The following is a 12713-nucleotide window of genomic DNA, read 5'->3' on the forward strand; positions in this document are numbered from 1 at the left end:
ATCAGGCGAAGAATGGAAAAACAGTGATTCTTTCACATCCTTTTCCAAAGGCGGAGTTCTTAAAGCATATCCAAACTGTCTGACTGCTAGAGAAGGATTATAGTTGATTCCTCCTCTTCTTCCTACCAACGGTACATTTGGGAAGTTCCCACAACTGTGAATAATATCCGCCCGAAGCAAGCTCCGGTCAGACCACCAAGAAATATCTTCAGCTCTCAACCCCATCAATATCTTCGACCAACTCAACGAGTCCTCGACATCAACGAGCGCTCCTGATTTGGGTAGGTGAGAACTGAACCACTTATAAAACAAAGGCGCACAATAATTCAACAATCCTCCTTTTCTATTCTCATTCCTGTGGTGCACCGAATGAAAGAAATCTCCTAGCAAGGTCGGCACTGGATTTCCCAACACGAAGAGGCGTATTGCATCCATGTCCACAAATTTGGCAACATTAGGGAACAGGACAATCCCATACACACAAAGAGCCAACACAACATTGAAACCCCTCTGGTCACCATCTTCAAGTTTCTTCTTTGCTTCTCCCAGTAAGAAACTCAAATGAAAACCACTGACTCCTCCCTTCTGACACATATTAGCCTTCAAGACTGATTTCCCCAAATATGTGGCCGAAGCAACCATGCTGAGATCGGGCAGGAACTCAGAACTGTAGAACAACAACTGTGACTTGATAGGAACTCTGAGAAAACTGGCAATCTCCTCCAAAGTAGGGACCAAAATATAATCCGGGAATGTGAAACACCTCAATGGAGGGTCAGAGAACTGCAGCAGTGTGAATAGAGCATCGTGTTGATCCTTGGAAAGAACCGTGACGAAACTTAGAATTAAACCGTACTCCTTCCGGAATCCTTCTAGAGAATCGTGATTCATTAACTTCGTCATCTGTTGAATAGGCTCCAAACAAACCACAGGAAACTTGTAGGCGACGTGTCTCTTTCTGCCAATGTCCATCGTAGAAAAACAAGAGAACCCCGACCGGAATCAAGAAGAAGATGTAAACCCCTGGGAATAGATAAACATGTATGAAGTGATATGAATGCAAAATGATGTGATGCAATGCAGTGACATGGAAATTAGGACTGCTGTATCTGCTTGAACATCTGTCGGGTTGCACTGTCTGAAGAGAAAACCCACTGAAGAATATAATATAAGATCAAAACTCTGCTCCAGAAAACCGGGTTGGTTGGAGGTTAAGGTTCCCTGAATTTAGCCCGCCCCTCACTGGTAGGTTCTAAGAACAGAAGTTTGTCAGCTTCAGCCCTTCAGTCGAGAATAATACGTTTACCACTGAAGGTTTGGCATTATTACGGGACAAAAGACCTCCACTGACTCCCCCCAACAGGATATCTTAAAGCAAGTTCCCAGTCTCGGGGTCCTCGGATTGAGCAGCGAGAATGCGCCCACCAGAGCTAACATAATCACGTCTCGGAGGAGAGGCCTCGACTGAGTTCTCGGGAAATGCTCACCAGAGTCGACGATTTCTAAAGGAATATTTGTCGTTATGGAACACCCATAGGACAAAATATATCCAACAGAAACCTCGTCTGGAATGTGGGCCTCATGAACGACTTAACGTAGCAACATACCACGCAAGCCTCATGACTATCCACTCTAACACCTATGTGTACACTCAAGCCTGGGTAGTGGGCTTATCTCTCATAGAACAGTCCCAACCCAACAAACAAACAACCCACAGAACCCACAGATACAACAAGCATATGTACATGAATGCAATAAGGTAAAGCAGGTAAATGCTGAAAATAAATAACTGTACAAAAGAATAAACACCCAACAAATAAGAAACCTACAAAAGCTAGGAGGGACTCTCTTAGGGAAATCGGATCCCCAGCAGAGTCGCCAGCTGTCGCAACCTAAAAAATACAGTATGCGAAAAAACAACCGGCGAGAAAGAAATGACAGAAGAGTCGCCACCGTGCGTTATTTATCCCAAATGAGGGAAAGGAAACGCTCGAAGTAAACCTGGAGAAAGGAAAGGAAAAGACAAGGTCTCGCAACCAAATCTTGGGTTCAGGAGTCGATTATGCAAAGGGAAGGTATTAGCACCCCAACGCATCCGTAGTACTCTACGGGTCCACTCTTGTTGTTCTTGTCTAAAGGGTGTGTATTTATCTAAGGTACTATTTACTAAAAGAGAAAGGGTCAAAGGAAAATGACTCGCATAGATGTTGCATCCATTGCATACGTATCTCATCTGGATATGAGAATCAGAGTCTTCGTAGCTCGGCTACCTATGGGTTAAAGAGAAGTGTGCTCGCTAAGACATCGCGTCTTATGCCTACGTATCTCATCTGAACATGAGAATTAGAGCAGAACGTAGTTCAGCTAACTACGGGAATAAGGGTCTCGATTGCAACTAGGGTAAGAGAAAAGGAAAGTCTCGATCGCAACGAGGGAGAGAGAATGGATCGCAACGAGGGCGAAAGCAAACAAGGATTTGTTGTTAGTTGTTAGTCAAACTCGGCAAGACCTCGCATCTTGTGCCTACGTATCTCATCTGAACATGAGAATCAGAGTTGCCGCAGTTCGGCTACATAGAGATTGCCATCTGAACATGGACTTACAAAGGAGGACACCAGTTGTGTCAAAGGAGAGTGGGCAATGTGTCCACATCCTAGCAGTAGGTGTCGCAGCTCGCTGAATCGAGTCTTAGGCAGTTACCTCTTTGCAATAGGATGGATTGACATGCCACAAGATCGGAGACACACGGAAGGTCTAAAAGAAATGGGGAAGTTCTTCCCTAGAGTTGTCATGCAATATGTACTTAAGTGTCAGGATTTACAAATCTATATTCGGAAAAGCGTCATCTATCTCTACTCAACAATCGTGGCCGAAACATTATTTTGTATCTCTTATATCTTTCATTTTAAAAGGTTTTTGATTGGTCGCACGGCGGCGAGAAAAAGAGTTTGATTGGTTGGATGTGCTTTGAGTGATGGCGAGAACTAGGATTGGCGAGATATACATCTCGAATCCTAGCCTCAGGAGTGCATGGTATACACCATGTTCCGTTTCCATCTTTATTTGCAAAAGTGTTTAATAGAGATTAAGTATTTTTAGGTTTGATTGAGAAAAGGTTTGAAGAAACCGCATTGACAATTTTAGACGACGGCGAGAGCTAAGATTGGCGAGATATACATCTCGAATCCTAGTCTCAGGAGTGCATGGTATACACCATGTTCCATTTCCACCTTTATTGAAAAAGTGTTAAATAAGAATTAGGTATTTTGAGTTTTGTTGTGAAAATGACTTGACCTAGATCAAGTATTGATGGACGTTTGAGAAAGATTTGAATGAGTGTTTGATAGAGCAAAGTGGATAAATTGGATGATGGCGAGAGCTAGGATTGGCGAGATATACATCTCGAATCCTAGTCTCAGGAGTGCGTGGTATACACCACGTTCCACTTCCATCTTTATTGAAAAAGTCTTGACTATGAATTAATATTTTTTGAGTTTTTATTAGAGAAAATGGCTTGACGTTGAATCAAGCAGTTGATGAAAGTTTGAAAGAAAAGGAATAGAATAGGAGGGCGAAATGAATTGATTTGTTTATTGAGAAAATACTCGACGTTGGATCGAGTCATATTTTTGTATTTTTTCAGAAATGGTGGATTTTACTCTTTGGTTAGTGTCTAAAACAAATAGAGAAATAAAACAATACAACATTATATACACATTGGGGAAGTGGGGTACATTTTGTCAAATGGGGATTCAAAATCATGAAATAATTAGATCAGGCCCAAACAACAAATGATGCGAAATATGAGTGTAAGTGCAAGAGAACCGGCTCATTGTAAGAAAGCCCAAGAGTAAGCTATGTGAGGTTGATGGCGATGCTTAAAAAGCAATCGACTTACAAGGGTGTGAAAATGGGCTCGATATTGAATCGAGAAAAGTGTGATTTTAAAAGTTTAAATTAAAAGAAAACAAATCGATGTTATTAAACAATAATGCAACTACGAGTATAGGAGAAATTATAATAAAACATAAACATAAAAAAAATGAATGCTAAAAGAAAAAAAGTGCCCTATATGGGTGTCGAACCCACTCCACTAAGAAAATGAAATCACTCCCTCTCCACTCAACCACTGGTGGTCATTTATTTCCTTGACAACAACTTAAGTATATAGACAAAAATAGGTAAAGATAAATTGAAATAAATAAATAATAAAAAAAGAACGAGATCGTTTGTGGGTTTTTTAGAGTAATATCCAACTTAAACTAGGGATCCTAACGGTATAGGCATGGGTTGATAAGTCTCTCCCTATTCCGCGTGGGAAACAGAGTCCCAACAGTCACATGGGGAAGAGGGTGAGGAGCCATGAATGCTCTTGGGGAAACGAAGAAGACAATAAGACTTTGGGGAAGTGGGAAAGGAAAGACTTTCCTTGGACTTGTTAAGATTCGCTCTGTTAGAAAAGCGAGAGCAGGAATTGAAAGAGGAACATCCCCTCTAACTAAACTTCCCTCCACTCAGTTCGAAAATCTCTTCCTCAATCTCACTCCTTCGCTCTCTCTTCTCTCGATATCGCTCTCTCGCTCTCACCCTCAACAAACGCTTACCCATCGCTCAACCTCACTCAAACACGTCCTCAAGAATTTCTCTCTCGATCGCGCTTCACTTAATCGCTTCAGAATCATACAAAAAAATCATGGCTGAAGCAAAAAGAGCTCACCTCCGGCGGTGAAGACGGCAATGATGAAGCTCAAACCTCCTCCTTCAACTCTTCCAAATAGGTTTGTCTTTTATTTTAAGATTAGGGTTTTTCTGCTTTCAAGTTTCAATTCCGCCTTCTTCTCCTTTCCAATACCGGTTTTTTGATTTGGGATTTAGGGTTTTGATTTGCTTTTAAGTTTCAATTCCGCCTCCGATTTTCGTTGTCCATCCCTTCACCGATTCATTTTCTATTTATGCTTTTCAAATTAGGGTTTCAAAGGGTGTCTTTGATGTTCCAGAAGAGTAACTCTGCAAAGCACTTTGGATGTTCTCAGAATCAAATCGCCCTGTTAATGCTAAAACCGAAAATGGTATTCTGAGCTCGTGCTTTCTTCCTTATTTTTGTCTCTATGCCAAATTGGGATATTTTCCTTGAAATTTAACTGCCTTGCTGTCTATTATGTGTTTTACCGTAGTGAAGGCTCTTGTAACCTTGAGGTTCGGTGACTCTTTAGCACTTGGAAAAATGGGGGTGGTTCAAGTGAAAAGGTAGGAAATGTAACTGATACAGGATTGCAATAATTTCCTGCTACAACCTGTTGTTGGTGCAATAATTAACTGACAATTACCTTGTGAATCAGTAGGTTTGGCAACAGGATGCTGCAGGCTTTATTTCTTGGTGTGTCGGCTAGTGAATAGACCCTTTCACAAGGTTAGCATGGTCTTCTCATGTAACGCCGTCCTAACATCACTCTATTTCTTTTTGGAAATCCCAATATCTGATCATTCAAGCTTGTATTTTCTTCATTTATGCAGGATAACAGTTGAGGAGGATCGGCTCATCATCTCATATAACCTATAAGTAGCTATCCGCCCTTGTTCAAAGGAGTAGAAATTTGTTGCTGCTTGACTCAATCCCAGGCCACTTAAAGTTACAACAAAAAGGAACAGTTACAAAATCACCACCAAGTGTTTTTCTGTGAATAACCAAAAGTCTTCCAACCCAGAGCTGCAATGCACAAGAACATATTGCAAGTCCATACACGAGTCCAAGACATAGGAAATTGGCTGTTCAGCAATGCTGGCTGCTTCAACACATGCATCTTGGACATTCTCTGCAAATTGTAACCAGATGATTTTTAAATTGACTGTTATGGTTTGTTAGCATTCATGTCTTTAGATATTTTGTTTTGATTACAGGCCAGTTGCAGTAGACTTGTGGTATGCTGTCATCTAAAACTTGGAATGCATTTGTCTGTTTTTGTGCCATAGCTGAACCAAGGTAGAGTTTCTATTGCTCAAGGTTGATGTTGGCTTGAAATCTTTGATTGTGTTAGGTCTATTGCACAACTTGTGTGATTCAGGATGGTCTATTTGCATCATCATGCCTTTGGTTGCTCCGCATTGCAAGTTGTGAATTAGTTAATTGCTTGTTATGATTTTGGGTTTGTGCCACTATTATGGTTCATATGTTGCAGATTCACCTTGTAGGTTGTTTTGGTCTTGGCATTTAGTGATGATGGCAAGAGTGTAGGCATAGTGTGGCAAGGCGAACAAGGTTGATGGCATATGTTTATAATGGAGAATGGTGCTTATGATTACAGATTTAATACCAGTTGGATGGGTCAAAACCACAGGCCATGTAGTCATGATCAAGGTAAGCTTTATCCATTAGCTCATGCCTTTGGATGATGGAATATGATGGTGCATCATTTCCTTGTTTCTGTTTGATGTTTATGGCAATGTATCAACTGGTTTTGCAGGCTGTTGCTGCTACATGGTGGCAAAATCATGGCTGCTGCAGGAATTTAATGACAGGATGTTATCCATGTGCAGTCACGACCAAACTCAGACATCCTTGGCCAATGCAAGTGCAATATCTAGTGTGGTTGTAATGCTTGGTTGTAGTAGTTGCAGGACCTATTTTGTAGTTTTCTTTTGTAGCTCAATGCAGGTCCATTGGTTCACTCCCCTTGGTATCTTGGTCATGAGCATATGGAGGTTGGTTGTTTCAAACATATTTAATAGAAACACTAAAAAAATATGGTTTTCCACTCTGTTACTTGCACCTGAGCTTTGTGGAATCTAAGTTTTTTCTTGTTGAACTTGCAGTTTTCATCGTGGAATCAGAGGACGTCCGATGAGACTAGGCTAAACATGTACACACCGTTTTGGAAAAATGATGGGTTCAAGCACGAAACTGACAAGACTTTGCTAGTTCCCCTCAAAGAGTCCTGCAACATGCGTGTGAGTTTACTTTCCCGAAAGAGAACTCGACTTTCATCGTTTTTCCTTCTAGCATCTCCATAACCTGCTACATCCACGGAATTCGTCTTGCTCACAAAACTGCTTATCCCTTCATTCTGCGCAGGGACATGGACAATCAATCCCAAGTGGCTTCTACGAGCACGCTCAACTTCTTTTTGGGTCCAGTTGTGTGTGCAGAACATGCTGGCACAACGACCGAATAAACGGTAGAGAAGCCTCACATTGCTGGCGGAGAAAATATACTACTGGTCCAGATGAAAGATTGAATTCCATGGAAAAATCTTTGTAGCAAATTATCAGTGTAATCTCAAGATAACTAACAACCACGCGAACTGATCCAAAAGTTGCATCCATAAATAAACCAACCTTCGGGTGTGCAGCAAAACATTGGCAATATCTTGAAACTGTGTTGATGTAAACCCAACGGCGGGGTATTATTTATTTCATTTTGGGTGCAATCAGGATTATTTGGCATGAGGTTCAGTGAAACCGGCTGAACTGTCACAGGCTCGTTAGTATGCAGGCCTTCCCCTGGATCTTGAATATCCTCTAAAGTAGTATTAATGTTTTGTGTTAGAGCAGTTTCCTAGGTCTTTTGTATCAACTTTTCAGCAACTCATTTTTTTTTAATTTGATTCAGTATTGTCTTGTATCTTGTATGTGTAACATGTATCAACAATGGGAACATCATTTTCTATCTTATGCTCAGAATTTGGCATTTACACCAACTAGGATATGAACGGTCTAGCGTCCATTTTGTATGAAGATATTTGATCATCAACCTTGTTGATTTTGGCATTAATCTTCAGATAGTGGATACTATTTGGACTTAAATAATTTGCATAGACTAAGCATCCCTTTTTTGTACGGCAGGAGTGGCAAAAGGACCTATACCAGCAAACATGTCACAAATGATTTCTCCAGCTTGGAACATTGAAACTAAACTCTTGTACTCATGTCCCAATCTGGAATTCTAATAAACCAGACTGTAATAAGCCTAAAAGTGGCGCCCTATTGCTTCACTTCTATAATCATATCATGTTCTCCTGCTAGAATTTCAAAGCCTTGCAAAATTGGCAGGGTATTCAAAGGGCCCACAGTTTCAAGTGCACATCGAACATGCTCTCGTCCACCAACATCACCACACAAAAGGTGAAGAAATCAGCAATTGAACTTGCAACAATTCTGGAAGATCCGCACACCTAGGTGCAGCGAAACATATGCTAGATATGGCTTCCTTCAAGTTTAGGGGACATTCCCTTTGAGATTCAATAATTGGAAGGCGGATAGAAACAAGTTCACAAAATAGTTCTAGGATCCCTCTTTGCTTCTTAGAAACTCCATGTCTTCATGTGGTGATGTTTTTTTATTATAAGCTATTCCTATGCCATGTACATGGATGATTATGATTTAATGAATGAATGAAGTAATCGAACTATGAATTAGTATGTTGAAATTCTTGAATATGAATGGAATTTTTTTTAATGTGAATGAAGAAATAATGCAAACGAGTGATAAATGGAGAAAAATTTCAGGGCCAAAATCGGGGTATGACAATCGGTACTACACCAGAGCCAACTCTTCCAGATTGATGGATCATCTTGAACAAGAGAACCGTGAGCTTAAAGAGGAGGTCGCCAGACTGAGTGCTTAGAATCTTTCCTAGCTGCTCAGAATCAGTCGTCTCCAACACCTGCAACTCCTCCCCAGAGGACAGTCATTTCTGAGATTGTCTCCTCTATAGTGCCTGCTGCCAGTGCCCATTTTGTGCCAACAGCCATGCCGTCCGGGTTTCCGTGGGGGATGCCTCATGGCTTTATGCCTGATATTCCTGCTCCAACATTTGCTTCGATGCCGGCATCTAGCCCGGTCCTTGCTATGCCTCCTCCTGTCGTGCGTACCGTTCCTAGGGTAGACGACACCATCTACCATTCTGAGCTGTCTGAGGGCCCAGACTTTCATGAGAAGATGGATGCGATGAATGACCAATTTCTTGAACTCCGCAAGGAATTGAAGACCCTTCGAGGAAAGGATTTGTTCGGCAAGTCTGCCGCCGAGCTCTGTTTAGTTCCCGGTGTGAAAATTCCTGTCAAGTTCAAGGTCCCAGACTTTGAGAAATACAAGGGGAACACCTGCCCTCTCAGCCACCTGGTCATGTATGCCAGGAAAATGTCTACTCAAACGGATAATGATCAGCTACTCATTCATTATTTCCAGGACAGTCTGTCCGGTGCTGCACTGCGATGGTATATGAGTTTGGACAATGCAAACATCCGTTCCTTCAATGATCTTGGCGAAGCCTTCGTCAAGCAATACAAATACAATATGGATATGGCTCCCGATCGGGATCAGCTCAGAGCCATGTCCCAGAAGGACAAAGAGACATTCAAAGAGTACGCCCAGAGGTGGCGAGAGCTGGCAGCTCAGATTGTGCCTCCGCTGGAAGAGAAAGAAATGACTAAGATCTTTCTGAAGACCTTGAGTTCATTTTATTACGAGCGGATGATTGCTAGCGCTCCTTCTGACTTCACCGAGATGGTGAACATGGGGATGCGACTAGAGGAAGGAGTCCGTGAAGGACGTCTAACCAAAGATGAAGGCTCTTCTAGCAAACGATATGGGGCGTTTACGAAGAAGAAAGATGGAGAGGCACATACTGTGCAATCCCATGTCAAACCCAGAAAACCCTCAGTGCGGAGGAAGCCTGTACGTTCAGCCAGCAACCAGCACCAGGTGGCTCATATAGCACCTGTCTTCAGAGACAACAACCAGCAATATCATCATCAGCAACCCAATAATCAACAACCATCTCAGCAGTTGGTAACATGAAATAGTATCACATTCTAGGACTCAATTTAATTAAATTATATTATTATTTACTTCAATTTATTTCATTTTATCAGATATTACACGGTATTTTCTTTCTATTTATCTCAGGTGGTTTATTTGAAGCACAAGTAAAAAAAGGAAGAAAAGGAGGTGCAAAAAGGAATGAAAAGAAGCAAATATCAAAAGCCAAAGCCCAACCCAAAAAGCATAGGCGCTGTGCCTGTGACGAGCGTCACAAAGGCTGTGACGAGCGTCACGCTTTGCACACTCCTGTGACGAGCGTCACACATGGTGTGACGGACGTCACACCATTCCCCTATATTTTTGGCTTCAGAGACGTTGAGTCCTATTTGCACGCCTAACCATTCGCCACATGAAGACCTTTGAAGCGGACTACTTTTGGAAACCGTTACAGAAAGTACCAGTATAAATATCAGCTTTGCAAACCCTGCAGAGGTTCCACGCTTTTTCAGACTTTTTCGTCGTTTTTGCTTTTTCGCATTTTTTCTCTTCCAGCAGTACAACCACATTTTTACAGCATTGCTTTTACGATTTTTATATTGTTTCCTTTGCAATTTCTATTTTCTTTTTCAGCACTTAGTTAATTCTTTTTCACACAATAGTTTCTACACCGGAAACTATTGTGTACCTTTTACCGGATCTAACCTTACGTTAGAATCTAGTTTTTTATTCCTTCGCTTTTATTTTTTCTGTTTGATTGAAGAATTCAAGAACAAATCCAACCGGCCTGTGGTGGAGTGTTCAAGACTGCTATTTAATTTCTCAGGTTCTTTAATTATTGTTTGAATTTATATATGCCCTGCTTTACTGTTTATTTATATTATTTGCCTGAGATGAATCTGTTTATGCATGATAATTACTTAAGTCTGTTTAGCATGTCTGGCAGATTTACTTAGGTATCAGTATGTAGAGTAAGCGGAATGAAGGAATCAAAACCAAATTGGTTTAATTAAGTTTAAAATTAAAATCACTCTTTTTACGGTCTCAATTTACAGGTTTAATAACAAGGTTTTTGTACGAAAGTAAAAGACATAAAGAAGTTAAAAACAATAGAGCGAGAGTTTGAGTTTTTGACTGGACAGTGTAAATTGGACATTAATTCTAGATCAGGGCGAGAGCAATTTTTAGAGTTAATTAAATTCTAATCTTTTTCAAAAAGTATTTTTAAAGATTGAATGTGAGGACGAGAGTTAAGCATTTGAATTTAATTATATAACCTAAGTCAACAGAGCGAGAGTTTGAGATAAGGGTGTTTAAACGATTAGTGTTTTCTTAAAAAGAGTTTCTACGGATCCTATTCTTTTCAAAAAGTGGTTTTTGACTTAACTATAAGTGACAACTACGTTAATATAAAATCATAGTTTATTCAACAGAGCGAGAGTTTGAGATAAGACTTTTAATCAATAGTGTCAACTGAAAGGATTTATTTTAAGACCAAGAAACCAACAAAGAATTGATTCCCTAATTACGACGAACTACATACCGATATCCGCTTATTAGATATTTATTTTAGATCTTATTTTAGTTTTAGCTTTTCCCCAAAACAATCAAAGTATTACCTGCCTTAGCTTTACGAAGTAACCTTAGATAACGGTATATCGATTCATAAGTCCCTGTGGGATCGATATCTTTTAAAACTACGCGATAGAACTGTGCACTTGCAGTTTGTACCCCAAATTCGACTCATAAAGTCGCGATCAAGTTTTTGGCGCCGTTGCCGGGGATTTTTATTTAGTCGATATCGTAACTCTTCTGTTACGCTGTAGAGACTAAGGCTTTTCTTTTTCTTTTCTTTCTTTCGTTGATTTGTATGCCACACACTCGCTCACAAGGCGAGGCGTTCTACTTACGAATCAACGATATCAAACTATATCTCCGAGTCTTACGACGAATTCGGGAATATCGTGCTGCAAACAATCTCCCTCCTGTTGAACTTCCCGATTTCAAAAATATTTTCCCTTCGATACCCGAGATGGCAGAACCAGCTCGTGCTCTTAGAGATTACGCCGCTCCATCGCAAGATGAGCCGCATTCAAGTATTGCTCCACCCGCAATCGAAGCAAACAACTTTGAACTCAAACCTTCACTGTTGCAGGCAGTGCAACAGAACCAATTCTCTGGAAATCCTACCGAGGATCCAAACCTTCATTTATCCGTATTTGTCCAATACGCTGATACTGTTAAAGCTAACGGTGTCACTTCAGAGGCAATTCGACTTCGTCTTTTTCCTTTCTCGTTAAGAGATAGCGCTAGAAGATGGCTTCAATCTCTTCCTTCCAACTCAGTCACCACATGGAACGAGTTGAAGAAAGTTTTTCTTGCTCGATATTTTCCGCCAAGCAAAACAGCTATGTTAAGAGCCCAGATAAATGGATTTAAACAGAAAGATGACGAGTCTCTTTTCGTAGCATGGGAAAGATACAAAGACATGATGAGACTTTGTCCACACCATGGTTTAGAGGACTGGTTAGTAATTCATACCTTCTATAATGGTCTCTTGTACAACACGAGGTTAACAATAGACGCCGCCGCAGGTGGTGCACTGATGAACAAACCTTATGTTGATGCTTACCAACTTATCGAAAGCATGGCTCAAAACCACTATCAGTGGGGAAGCGAACGAACAATGGTAGAAAAACCTCAAACGAAAACTGGCATGTACGAGATAAGTAACCTTGATCATGTTAATGCAAAAGTGGATGCTCTGGTCCAGAAAATTGAAAGTTTAAATGTATCACCTCCAGCCATCGTAGTTGCCATAACTCAGAATTGCGAAGTCTGTGGAATCCAAGGTCACACTCCTGCAGATTGTCAACTCCTAACAGGAATCCAAGCGGAGCAAGTAAACTATGCTCAAGGAAGCCCCTACTCGCACACCTATAACTCAAATTGGAAGA

At 40.9% G+C, this 12713-nt stretch overlaps 1 non-coding gene across 1 annotated transcript; it reads right to left on the reverse strand.

The window, feature by feature from the left end:
• Positions 1–12166: 12166 nt before the first annotated feature.
• Positions 12167–12273, reverse strand: LOC127098768 (small nucleolar RNA R71). Its single transcript, XR_007793467.1, has one exon. It is a non-coding gene; the product is annotated as a small nucleolar RNA R71 (small nucleolar RNA).
• Positions 12274–12713: the final 440 nt, after the last annotated feature.

This window comes from Lathyrus oleraceus, chromosome 6 (genome assembly GCF_024323335.1).
Source record: "Lathyrus oleraceus cultivar Zhongwan6 chromosome 6, CAAS_Psat_ZW6_1.0, whole genome shotgun sequence".
In the NCBI taxonomy this organism is placed as follows: domain Eukaryota; kingdom Viridiplantae; phylum Streptophyta; class Magnoliopsida; order Fabales; family Fabaceae; genus Lathyrus; species Lathyrus oleraceus.